Source organism: Terrapene carolina, unplaced genomic scaffold (assembly GCF_002925995.2).
Source record: "Terrapene carolina triunguis isolate 2854851 unplaced genomic scaffold, T_m_triunguis-2.0 Scaffold22, whole genome shotgun sequence".
In the NCBI taxonomy this organism is placed as follows: Eukaryota; Metazoa; Chordata; order Testudines; family Emydidae; genus Terrapene; species Terrapene triunguis.
In genome coordinates this window covers 6,301,676-6,313,139 of record NW_020664373.1, presented here as the reverse complement: position 1 = coordinate 6,313,139, position 11,464 = coordinate 6,301,676, and the positions used below count along the sequence as shown (strand labels likewise).

The 11,464-nt window shown below is 41.2% G+C and overlaps 1 protein-coding gene across 1 annotated transcript in view; it reads left to right on the top strand.

The window, feature by feature from the left end:
* Positions 1 to 9,211: 9,211 nt before the first annotated feature.
* The window catches only part of LOC112112642 (E3 ubiquitin-protein ligase Midline-1), a 352,433-nt gene continuing 350,180 nt past the window's right edge, over positions 9,212 to 11,464 (top strand). Inside the window, exon 1 of the mRNA XM_026648411.1 lies at positions 9,212 to 9,270. The gene's annotated coding sequence lies outside the window, so the exon portion shown is untranslated. The remainder of the gene's footprint in view (positions 9,271 to 11,464) is intronic.

Here is an 11,464-nt window from a genome sequence, read left to right as displayed (position 1 = left end):
TTTGAGTCAGATTTGTGGCAGTTTGTCACCCATCCACTTTGCTTTTCCTACATTACATTAATTCATAAAGATTTGCTGTTGCGTTTTCCTTCTGAAAGGCAATTCTATGTCAGTACATGTACCAATAATTTAAATATAAATGCACCGCGATCCTTTCATTTTTTTTAACCAATAGGGTCATATCCTGAGATCTTTACTCACTGAACATTCTATTGACCTCATTGAGAGTTTTGCCTAAGTATAGACTGAATGAAAACTAAGTTCCGAATTGGCCCTGTAGCGGGGTGGTCACCCCTCTCCTGCCCTGAAGAGCTTAAAACAGCCCTGGGAGAGGGCTGTGGCAGGGGGAAAGGTAGGCTGATTGGGAAAGCAGCCACAGCTGTGGCCAGCTCAATCAGGGCCCAGCTGGCCCTTATAAGAGGGCTGTGGGCCAGAAGCTGAAACATACTCTCTCTTTAGCCTTTTGAGAGAGAAGGACCTGGCTGCCTGGGAGCTGAGCAGAGTACCTGAGGTGGAGCAGTGCTGGGGAAGGGCAGAGGGAGCTGAGGAGCTCCAGCCTAGCAAAAGCCCAGGATGCAGGCCTAGTTAAGGGCCCATAAAAGGTACTGGGGCTGCAGAGGGACAGCCCAGAGATAGGTAAAGGCAGCTGGTCCAACCCCCTTTGCTGATGATGAGTGGTTTACAGACTGCAGTCTGCCCCAGGGAGCGGGGGCTAGATGATGACTGGCAGTAGCCACAGAGGCAAGGTGGGGATAGAGGGTTGGGGGTTCCCCTGGAAGGGGAGACCCAGAGACTGTGGGTTGCTGCTGGGGGCAGAACCCTGATGTAAACGGGGACCAGGGTCCAGGAGGGACATGGGGGGCAGAGGCAGGCGAGACACTGGCTTGCAGAGGGCGCTCTGGGCTGGAAGAGCTAATTCCCGAGACAACCAGCAGGAGGTGCTGTGCCAGTGAGTCATCACCCCGCCCCAGGCCCATAGAGTCTATCCATAAATAATGAAATTCCATTTCTGTCAATTTATCCTATCATGTTTTATGTATGTCAGGCATCATTCTGTATACTTTCTCACATACATGACCACATTCCTCAGATTCATTGCCCATGTTCTTTGTTTTTGTGTATAGATACTTGAATTTTATTTTTAATTTAACCTTAATTTGGGGCTATCTTTTATCCATTATTCCTTTTTATTAGGCTTGGGCTAAATTATGTCTGTAAAAGGCAGAGATGTTCAGTGAGTAGGGGAAGGAAGCATATTGCCTGAGCAGTGCTTCCTCCAGAAGCACAGAGGGATGTGGGTGAGCAGGTTAAAATGTGTAACAAGTTTCCCTCCAGTGCTGTCTAGTGCTCAGCATACCATGGCCTTCCATTATCATTCTCAGGCACATCTGCTTTGGACCATTAGCTCTCACCCATCCATGTGCTCTCTAGTATAGTCAGACAATTGATGCTGACCTCCTTCAGGATTGTGCTGGGCTGTGGTACTCACCCCTCGGTTTGCCCACACAGGGACAAATATAATTTGACCCATAATGTTTTGTTCCATACATGACAATTTCCTCTGTTCTCCGACCTAGCTCAAAGATCTTTGTCCCATCTTAATTAGTTTGACATTCAGATAGCTAGCTCCCCATTTGATCAAATCAAGGCAGAACATTCTAAATAGCCCTGGTGTTAACATATTTGTAAAGCTTTTAAGGAAGGTCATAGTTACTCACTAGTTATGGAAATCTTGAAAGACTAAAGGGCTGTAAAACTAACTCAAATTACAGCCTGTCTTAGTGGTTGAGATCCCAGATTTTGATAAACACTTGGAGAAATTTTCTGCTATCTAGATTCCTAAGGTGCTAAGAAGTAAGAGCTGGATTCACAAAAGGCCTTAGGCACCTAACTGTCATTTTCACAAAAATGCTGCTTAGCTGCCCCCAAACCCTGTAGCCTAAAATCTCTGGTCCTATGCTGAAGCTGTTGCATGGTGATTAAATAATGAGAGAATCAGTGGGGGTGGGGAAGACAGCTCTTGTGCACAACCATCACAATGACTCTGTAGCCTGGTGATTAGAACACTCATCTAGGAGGTGGGAGACCCAGGGTCCAGTTGCCCCTGCTCCAATGATTGTTTCATAATGTATTCAAAGTGGAACAGTATCAGCAGGAGAGATTGAGAGATTGAATAGCCCAGTGGCTAGAGCATTCAGCTGAGATGGGAGACCCCTTATTTAAATTCCCCTCCCCTCCCTTGGCAGGGGGGGGGGATTGAACTGGGGGTCTCTCACATCCCATGTGAGTGCTCTGACTACTGAGCTAAAAATTGTAAGTTCCTTCTCACTCCACGGCTTCTTGCAGAAATGGCATATGTGCCTAACACCAAGAGAGGGTTTGCAGCTGAGACTCTCAAGCAGAGGGAGGCACCTCCCTGTAGCTCAGATTAGGTGCCTATTTCTGAGAGAAGGGTGGGGCTTAGCACACACCCTTTGGCTAGGCATCCCCCATTAGCTAGTTTAGACGAGGAGCCACCTAGCGGGTGCTGGCTTTTGTAGCTTCCATTGTAAAGTGCCTGTCTCTCCCCATTCTTTGTATAAGGCGCCTAAGGGCTTGTCTACACTGGCACATTACAGCGCTGCTCACTCAGGGGTGTGAAAAAACACTCCCCTGAGCGCAGTAAAGCGCCAGTGTAAACAGTGCACTAGTGCTGGTAGCTGCGCTCCCAGAGCTGGTGGCTACGCCCCTTGTGGAGGTGGTTTTTTAGAGCCGCGACTACACAAGCCACATTAAAGTAGCACTGTAGACTAGCCCTAAGTGCCAAACTCAGGCTTTCTGAATCCCAGTGATTACCTAAGCACCTAATTTTCTTTCTGAATCTAGCCCTAAGTACTTCCCATGAGACCTCTTAGGTCTAGATATTCTGAATAGTCTTCTCATGGGTCTCAGAAGGCATTTTCCATGCTGAGAACATATATATTTTTGCTATTTATTTTCCAGAGTATTTTAATCCCCCTCTAATTTTCCTTAATAATATTATCATTATTTCATTAACTTCTCCTACTAATACATTTAAGCTCCTCCGTACCAAATAGTTTTCTGCTGCCTCCCATACTGATTGCTTCATCTGATGCCACAACTTTGAGTTTTTAATTTATTTAATGGAAAAAACCCATGATTTTTTGTCTTGTATCAACATATTTTTGAGGCCTAAAGTAGCCCTTACACTTGGTACAAGTCTGTTGTATTACAAAGGTTTTAATTGAACATTTTGTGAGAGATGAAGAAGAAACCACTGTGATCTTTTTCCGAGGGTAAATTAATATCCATAGGACTTCAGCATGTATTGACATCTTTGTTCCTATGTAAAGGTTAATTAATATGGTAGAATGTTATAAGCAGTGCTTTATTAAAAGCAATATGTTAAGGTTGTAAAATTAAACACCAAAATCAGAAAATACTATACAACCTTCACTTTTTATTATAGTGAACTGATCGATACAGCCAGAGGTGAAAGTAAGCCGGTACAGTCTGGTACGGTGTACCGGCAAGAGCCAGTACGCCGTGCTGGACTGGACCGGCTTCCGCAGCAGTGATTTAAAGGGCCCAGGCTCCAGCCGCTGTGGGGAGCCCCGGGCCCTTTAAAGCGCCGCCGGAGCTCTGGCAGCCGGGCTCAGGCGGTGATTTAAAGGGCCCAGAGCTCCACGGTGGCTGGAGCCCTGGGCCCTTCAATTCGCCCCTGAGCCCCGGGGCTCCCAGCCGCCTCTGCAGCTGGTAGCTCCAGGGTGATTTAATGGCCCTGGGGCTCCCAGCCACAGCCACAGGGCCTTTAAATCTTGCAAGGCCCCGCCTCTTCCAGTTGATGCCACACCTCTTCCGGTTGAGGCCACACCCCCGCTCAGGACTCCGGCGTACCGGAAAGTCCTTTAAGTTACTTTCACCCCTGCATACAGCTTGTGCGCTACAGATAAGTTACGTGCTTAGCAATTGACCCAATACTTTAAAATACTGCATATAGTATGTTCAACATGAAACCCTTAACCTTTTCATTTCCTGACTTCTTCCTAGCTTCTTTTCATTTGCAGCTTGAATGTTTCTTTAATATAATTTTTTGCATTAATTTTATTTTGTGCATTTGTTGGGGGGGAAAAGAATAAAATGGGAGAAAAAACTCCACATCAAAATACTCATAGTTGTGTGTTTTACATACTTGATTTATCTGTATTAATAGAATTATAATGCCTTACCCTGAGAGTGCTAGTTCTCCATTATAAGTATGTACGGTTAATTGGTCTATTTTAGAAACAATCACTTCCATGACATGGGAATATTAAGAACATACATATAATTAATGAAAGTACACCTCTACCCTGATATAACGCGACCCGATATAACACGAATTTGGATATAACGCGGTAAAGCAGTGCTCGGGGGGACGGGGCTGCACACTCCGGTGGATCAAAGCAAGTTTGTTATAACGCGGTTTCACCTATAATGCGGTAAGATTTTTTGGCTCCCGAGGACAGCGTTACATCGGGGTAGAGGTGTAGTTTAAGGTTCTCTGTCTGGCCTGGACCAGTCCGACATTCTTTTCTATAGAGAGGGAGAGATGTATAACTTCACAGTGCAGCTTTAGGAGACACAAGCTCATTTGTCAAATAGAGACTGTAATATGTGTTAGCCTTTTAGACTCTTCTTTTGTAAACAATGTTTCTATGAGTTCAGTTAGTATCAGACATTTTTTAGGACTCATTTAGACAATCTCTTGAGTTTTATGTGTGGTTTTCTGTTTTTTTTAATACATTTTTGTTATCTCATTTGGATTGAATCTGTCAATGTTATTTGAGGAAATACATATTGTTGCCATTCATGAAAGCGTGTGATTTATCTGTCTTCAGTTCTTGGTGATGTTATGGAGAAAAAGGACATGAACTATTGAATTGTTGGCCTGTCAGAAAGGAGCAGTCCCACAGAAACTGTTCTGGTGATAGACTGGTGATTAAGAGATGTCATGACCAAGATGGAGGGTGAAATCCTGTCTTCAGTGAATTCAATGGGAGTTTTGCAGTTGACTTCACGGAGTCAAGATCTCAAGAGTGCAAGAGCAGCTTAACTCTTAAAACTGTAGCGTCATAGTGTTGTGCAGCCAAATGTTGCACATCTCCCCTGGTTTAAACTCAATGGTTTCAATAAATGTAGCCAGTTTATTATGGTGTTCAAGCATGGACAGTTTCAACCTAAAGAGGGAAATTTTCAGAAAGTTATGGATTAGAGAAGATTGGAGGTTGCAAGAAACATTATTTTAACCTGATAGCTTATTGTGCCTATACAGATACTTGTGGTCAATCAAATGCAGAGTTCAGTCACAACAGATTGAATTCCTACTTTAGATTTTTATAGTGAGAGGAATTCTTAAGCTAGTTACTTGAATAGTGAAGGCGGGCTGTGATTTCTATTATGATGGGCATTGGTTATTTAGCCTCTTTGTGCAAGGCCTTTCCCCTTTATGATCTCTACAAATTCACCAGGCAACATAGGAAAATGCAATTTTTACTGGATTTCTGTTTCTGAGCACTGGTACTGATTCCATCACTATGTAACCAATGAAACGCTGGTGCATGTTATGAAGGGAAAATGAAAGCAAGTCACTCATTTAAGAGGAGAGAATAGTTGTCATGAATAGTCGCCTGCACTGTAGAGAACGCAGCTACTTAGGAGAACAATTGGCAGTCATGAAGAGGCAGAGTGGTTCACTTGATTAGTCACTGACCTTTGAGGTCCTCCTTAGAGACTGTCGTTATCCACAGTAAACAAAGCTCATTGTAATTACAAACAGATGCCAGATAAAAGGTGGAGAATACAATAATCTCAGCTGAGCTTCTAGTGAACGCTGAGTATGGAAAACAGGGTACCAACACTCCAAAGGAGCATGGCACAGTGTAGTTAAATTGTAAGCTTTTGTGTTGAAAGCTACCCAGAGTATGCTGGAAACCCCACTCTTGCCATTACTTGCATTAATTCCTGATCCTTTTCATATCAACCCATCCATTTCCCAAATTTTAAAAAGAAATATTTTACAGGCCCCAAATGGAAGAATTTCATATGGAATAGGCACATACATATGCATACTCAAAAGATGTCTTGCAACTTATTAATATATGAGGTTGATTCCAGTAATTAATATCATCCTATCATCACTTGCAGACAGTACAGGAATGACAGGAAAGTAAATGAAAGCAATCAGTCTGCATGACTTTTCAACCCCCAAAATTAGACTACTGCTCAAGATTATATTTTGAAAAGGCCATACCGTACATTACAGCAGCCATTTAAAAATAATCTGACTACATGTAATACATTACTAGTATGGATTATTTTAACTCCTTGGTGTAGGTACACAGTGAAAGTGTAGTGAATATATTTTTATGATTTGAGAGATTGCTAGTTCCACTGCTACTCTCTATCTCCCAAACCAGTACCATATTTGAAAATTGAAGAAACTTTTGAAGTGTGATCACTGTGCCACGTATTAGGGATATGACAAACCCATAATTTTGGGATTCTACAGATAAATAGTGAGTATTCCTGATGGATTCAAATCCAGATATTGATTACCTTTAGAGTCTTTGGCTCATGGATGGAGGTGAACAGAGGGCTGAGCTGGGGGAGGCAGTGGGAGAATAGGTTCTGGGGATGTGGTGGAGGGAGGGATGTAGAGAGAAGTAATAGGTATGGGTGGAAGGACCCACGTGTGAACCGAGGTGAGCAGTGGGAAGGAGTAGTTTTTGATGTGTGACTTGCTTCTGGGGCTGTGGATTTGCTGGAAGAAGGGCACTAGTATCAGGACTGAGTGTCAGGCCATACTTGAAATGGCTGCCACCATACCGGATCAGCCATCTCAAGTGTTTATTATCTGTTTTATTATCAACTGGAGAATCCAACTGATTTGAGTACAGGTGCAAATATGACTTGCTTAATATAAAAATAGATTTTTAATTGGAGATTTGTCACATGTTTTACTTATAGGGAGAGAATACAAGTAGTGTGGTGCAGTACAAATAGATTTCATCAGAATAGCATGAGTTTGGCGTGGCCAACTTACCCACAAAGTTGTGAAGCCACAAGTGAATTATTTAAATGATCCTAAATGAATCCCATGAAGACCATTATACCACATCCATGGTCAGGTATTTGGTATATGCCAAATATTTTACAGGTAGAGATTATTTTAAATGTATTTATGGAGTGTTTTACAATTTTTATTGGTATTAATTTTCATATTTCTCCACCTGTAAAGCCAGGCTCCTTCAGTATCATAAGGCCAAATGCTCATGATGCAGAAGAAGAGGAATATTCTAACTAATGAAGTATTGAAACAATTCAAAATTACCAAACATAGCTTTTCTAAACAAGACATAATAATCTATGGCTCTAAACGTCCCATATATCACAGTTTCTTGGAGCTAAACAAAAAGTCTTGCTGTTTTGGAAAGAGAGGATTCTTAGCCTTCTGATAGTATTCTGATGTTTCTAACTCTTCTAACTCACCTGTTACCAGACCTTATACCTGTTGCTGGTTCAGGACTGAATATTGCCTGTCCTGAGCCATGCGGCTGTATATGTTTGGCATGAAAGAATGAAAAGTTGGGGTCCCCACCTCTTAGGGCTGTATATATCTGTATTTAATATTCAGTATCTCTCCCCACTATATCTCCCCATTTCCAGTTTTTATCTACTTCTTTCTTTTTCTCTTTTTGTTTCTTTCTACTTCCTCTCATCTCTTGATATCCCCCATATTATGCTGGGAATGGTCTCTATTGTTAAGGGAAGGCTTTGGCAAAGAGGTGAGTCTTGATCTGACTGGAGTCAGCTGAGAATGTGTTCAACTTGTGGTATTTTTAATGAATTACCTGACTGTTGAAGCTGCTCTGGTTTTGAAATGTTAAGAGCAGTCCATGAAGAAATGGATTAGTAGGCAGAGTGCAGTTGAGGGGAGTTAAAGATACATGAAAAATTCAGATGTATTAGTTCCACAATTCCTCACATAAATATCCACTGTCTTAGAAACATGTGTGCCCTAAGGGGATACCTTGTGTGTCTAGCTATTTCTGTAAAGCGTCCCAAGGTAAGATAGTGACAGTATGATAGATATTAAAGAGATCCCTGTCCCAAAGAGCTTAAACTCTAAAAATACCCAAAATACAAACAAAGGAATTGGAGAAGGGATATGACAAGTTTTTTTTATCCCAGTGTTTTCTGTTCTATTTTATAGTTTTAATAATTTATAGCCTTTACTTCTTGCACATAAAGTTCAGTTTACTTTAATCTTGTAATAAACAGTCTTAGCACTGCTAGTTTTTTAAAACTCTCAGGCTTGGTCTACACTTACCCCCCAAGTCGAAGTAAGGTACGCAAATTCAGCTACGTGAATAACGTAGCTGAATTCGACATACCTTAGTTCGAACTTACCGCGGTTCAGACGCGGTCCACACGCGGCAGGCAGGCTCCCCGTCGACTCCGCGGTACTCCTCTCGTTGAGCTGGAGTACCTCAGTCGACGGGGATCACTTCCTGGTTCGATTTATCGCGTCCAGACCAGACGCGATAAATCAAACTCGGAACTTCGATCCCCAGCCGCCGAACAGTGTAGACCAGCCCTCAGATTCTCTGTGTGTTTATACACAGATACATGTACCAGTGTCATCTTTTGTACTTTGCTTCTCTCATCAATATTAAAGTATAGGATGATGAGAGTGTAGTGACACTGTTTTAAAAACTGTTTAATGTACTGTAAAAATGCATAATATCTTAGTTTTAATAAAATGAATATTTGAATAGATGGTAAACTATGCTCTAAATTAAACTGGTATCATATTCCTTTTGCAGTGTCTTTACAGTGCTTGCTAGCAAACTACATGCATTCAAACCATTTGGTATTTGTGGAGTTAACTAACTTACACCTATTCCCAATTAGCTTCTTACACCCAGAGTGCAATGCTTGTTTACCTATCTAAGGAAACATGTTATACTGAAGTGAGCTTGGCTGGTTTTTAGCCTGACTGAGAGAGACAAGTAAGCACACACCCAGGAGAGTGGGAGTGATCAGTAGGCTGGACAGAGCACAGCTTCCTGAATCAAACTGACTACTACAGTTCAGCTGATCTTGAGGAAAAACAGCACAAGCCGGGCAACAAAGCACCCTACTTGGAGGAACTATCAACTTAAAAAAACAAACAAACAGAATTTCAGGACAAGAACAATAACCGACAGTATAAAAATGGAGAAGCAGGTAAGTCACTTGCATTGTAGAAGTGGCCTTGTTAGAATGAGGAGGAAATCAGATTGCTATTATTAAATCTTGTATCTAGTTCATTCCTAAAACGGCTTGCACATTTTAGAAATACTTCTAGACAATTTATGCCTTTTGTGCACAGCAACATCTGTGTGGGGTAATTATTTTAGTTTATCTGACTTTCCATGTGTTTCTAATTTGGATACACCTTTCTTTACCAAAGAGATTATCAAAGTTTCTTATCTTGGATGGAACACAGATGCAAGCTAAGACTGTGGAAATAAAGCTAGGACGCTTTGATTAACTGTCTGAATCCCTGCAAACTGCAGAATGCAAAATTTCTAATTTGCACACACTAAAAGTCCTTATTTTTAAGGTTTAGGGCATTTTTTTAAAAGCGAAATATCGCTTCATTCCGTAGTTTCTAGTATACTTCAGTTGGACTGGTATGACTGGAGCTCAGTCAGCACAGCTGAAATGTCCTTGCTCGCTGTACGTGGAATATGGGTATACCTGCAATAATAAGCACAACTTAATTAAAAATAAGCCTGGTTCAGTCTTGCAAAACTTGTAAACAAAACTTGTTCTCCTAAAATAAAAGTTGTCAAGGTACAAAACAAAAATGTGGGTTGCTTAGGGAACATTTACAGATTCTGATAACCTTTACAATAGACTCTGATTTGAATCCAGAGAGCAAAAGAGTTCTTTGAAGAATATCTCAAAGAATTAGAAGTGGAAATCTGAGAGAATATGTTTCAATAGCCTTCTAATTGCATAGTGTTGTACAGTACTTCAGGACAGTCAATGTTAAAAGGCAGCTAGTTGTAGAACTTCCTTCAAATTCTATTGCACTGATGATACAAAACTTACGAATGAAAGTTTGGTTTAATTGATCCCTCTGAGAGGTACCTTCCACAGAAGAATACTGTGTGCAGAAAACTTTACAGAAACAGGTGCAGACTTTGTTTTTAGGGTGATTTCATTTCTCTCATTCTGGTGGTTCACTGTCATATGGTTGCATTGCACTAAGCTTTGACTGATAATCTCATCACAAAAAATCTGCATTAAGAATTTAATTGGTATGTCTGTATCTTTCCTGAGGGCCAAAATAGCAAAAAAAAAATTACATTAATATTTCTAAAAATGTAGAAGATTTTTAAGAAATTGATTACACTAGAAACAAAACAGTTAACTTTCAAAATGTTGCAAGATTTATTAATGTATGCGTAACAGTAAGCAGTTATATTGCAAGCTCCTGTAATGTAATATTTCCTGGCTAAAACATTCATTCGTGATAAGGAATTGGCAACGTTAAACTTCACTTATGCTAATTTAGTTTCTCATTCATAAATATACAGGATGTTTCTAAACTCCTGACCTTCAAAGTGAATATATTGATGGGAGTTACATACATAAAACAGCAATGCAGTATCTTCAGTATAGCATTTTTACAGGATCGTTTGCAAGGAAAGTAGATAGTGAGTTCTTAGACATGGGACAACATCTGAACATACCATGTTATCCTCTGAACTATCATTGGTTTTGATGGAACTCAGCAGCAGTAGGGAATCTGGGAATGGAGGACCAGGAGCAAAGATTGCGGCTTCTGAACTTCACTCACCTCACCTCCCACCCTATCTTTGCTGGCTTCCGTTTATGGTACCTCAAGAAACTCTGTGCCTCAGGTAGGGATACAAGATAAGAGATTTTTATCAGGGGTGTTTGTAAATAAAACACAAGCTTTATAGAACAGGAAAAACACCTGCCAAGAGAAACCCACATTCTTAATCTATGGGATTCTATTCTGTCTAGATACTTAATGGTACTGATCCAAATACCTCATAATCATTAACAGAATTTATCTTTACAACACCCTGGGAGGTAGGGATGTTTTATTGCCATTTTACAGATGGGAACTGAGGCACAGGGTATTTTATTTATATTATTGTAGCACCTAGGAGCCTCAGCCATGGACCAGGACCCCATTGTACTAGGCGCTGTTATATAGACACAGATCAAACAGTCCCTAGATTAACTGATTTACCTAAAGTCACAAAGAATGTCTGAGGATGAGCTGGGAAATGAACCCAAGTCTCCTGCATCTCAATCCAATGCCCTATCCACTAGATCAGTGTTTCTCAATTGTGGGGGGTGGGGGGGGCAGGGGGAGGAAGGAGGCGCCTGTCAAATT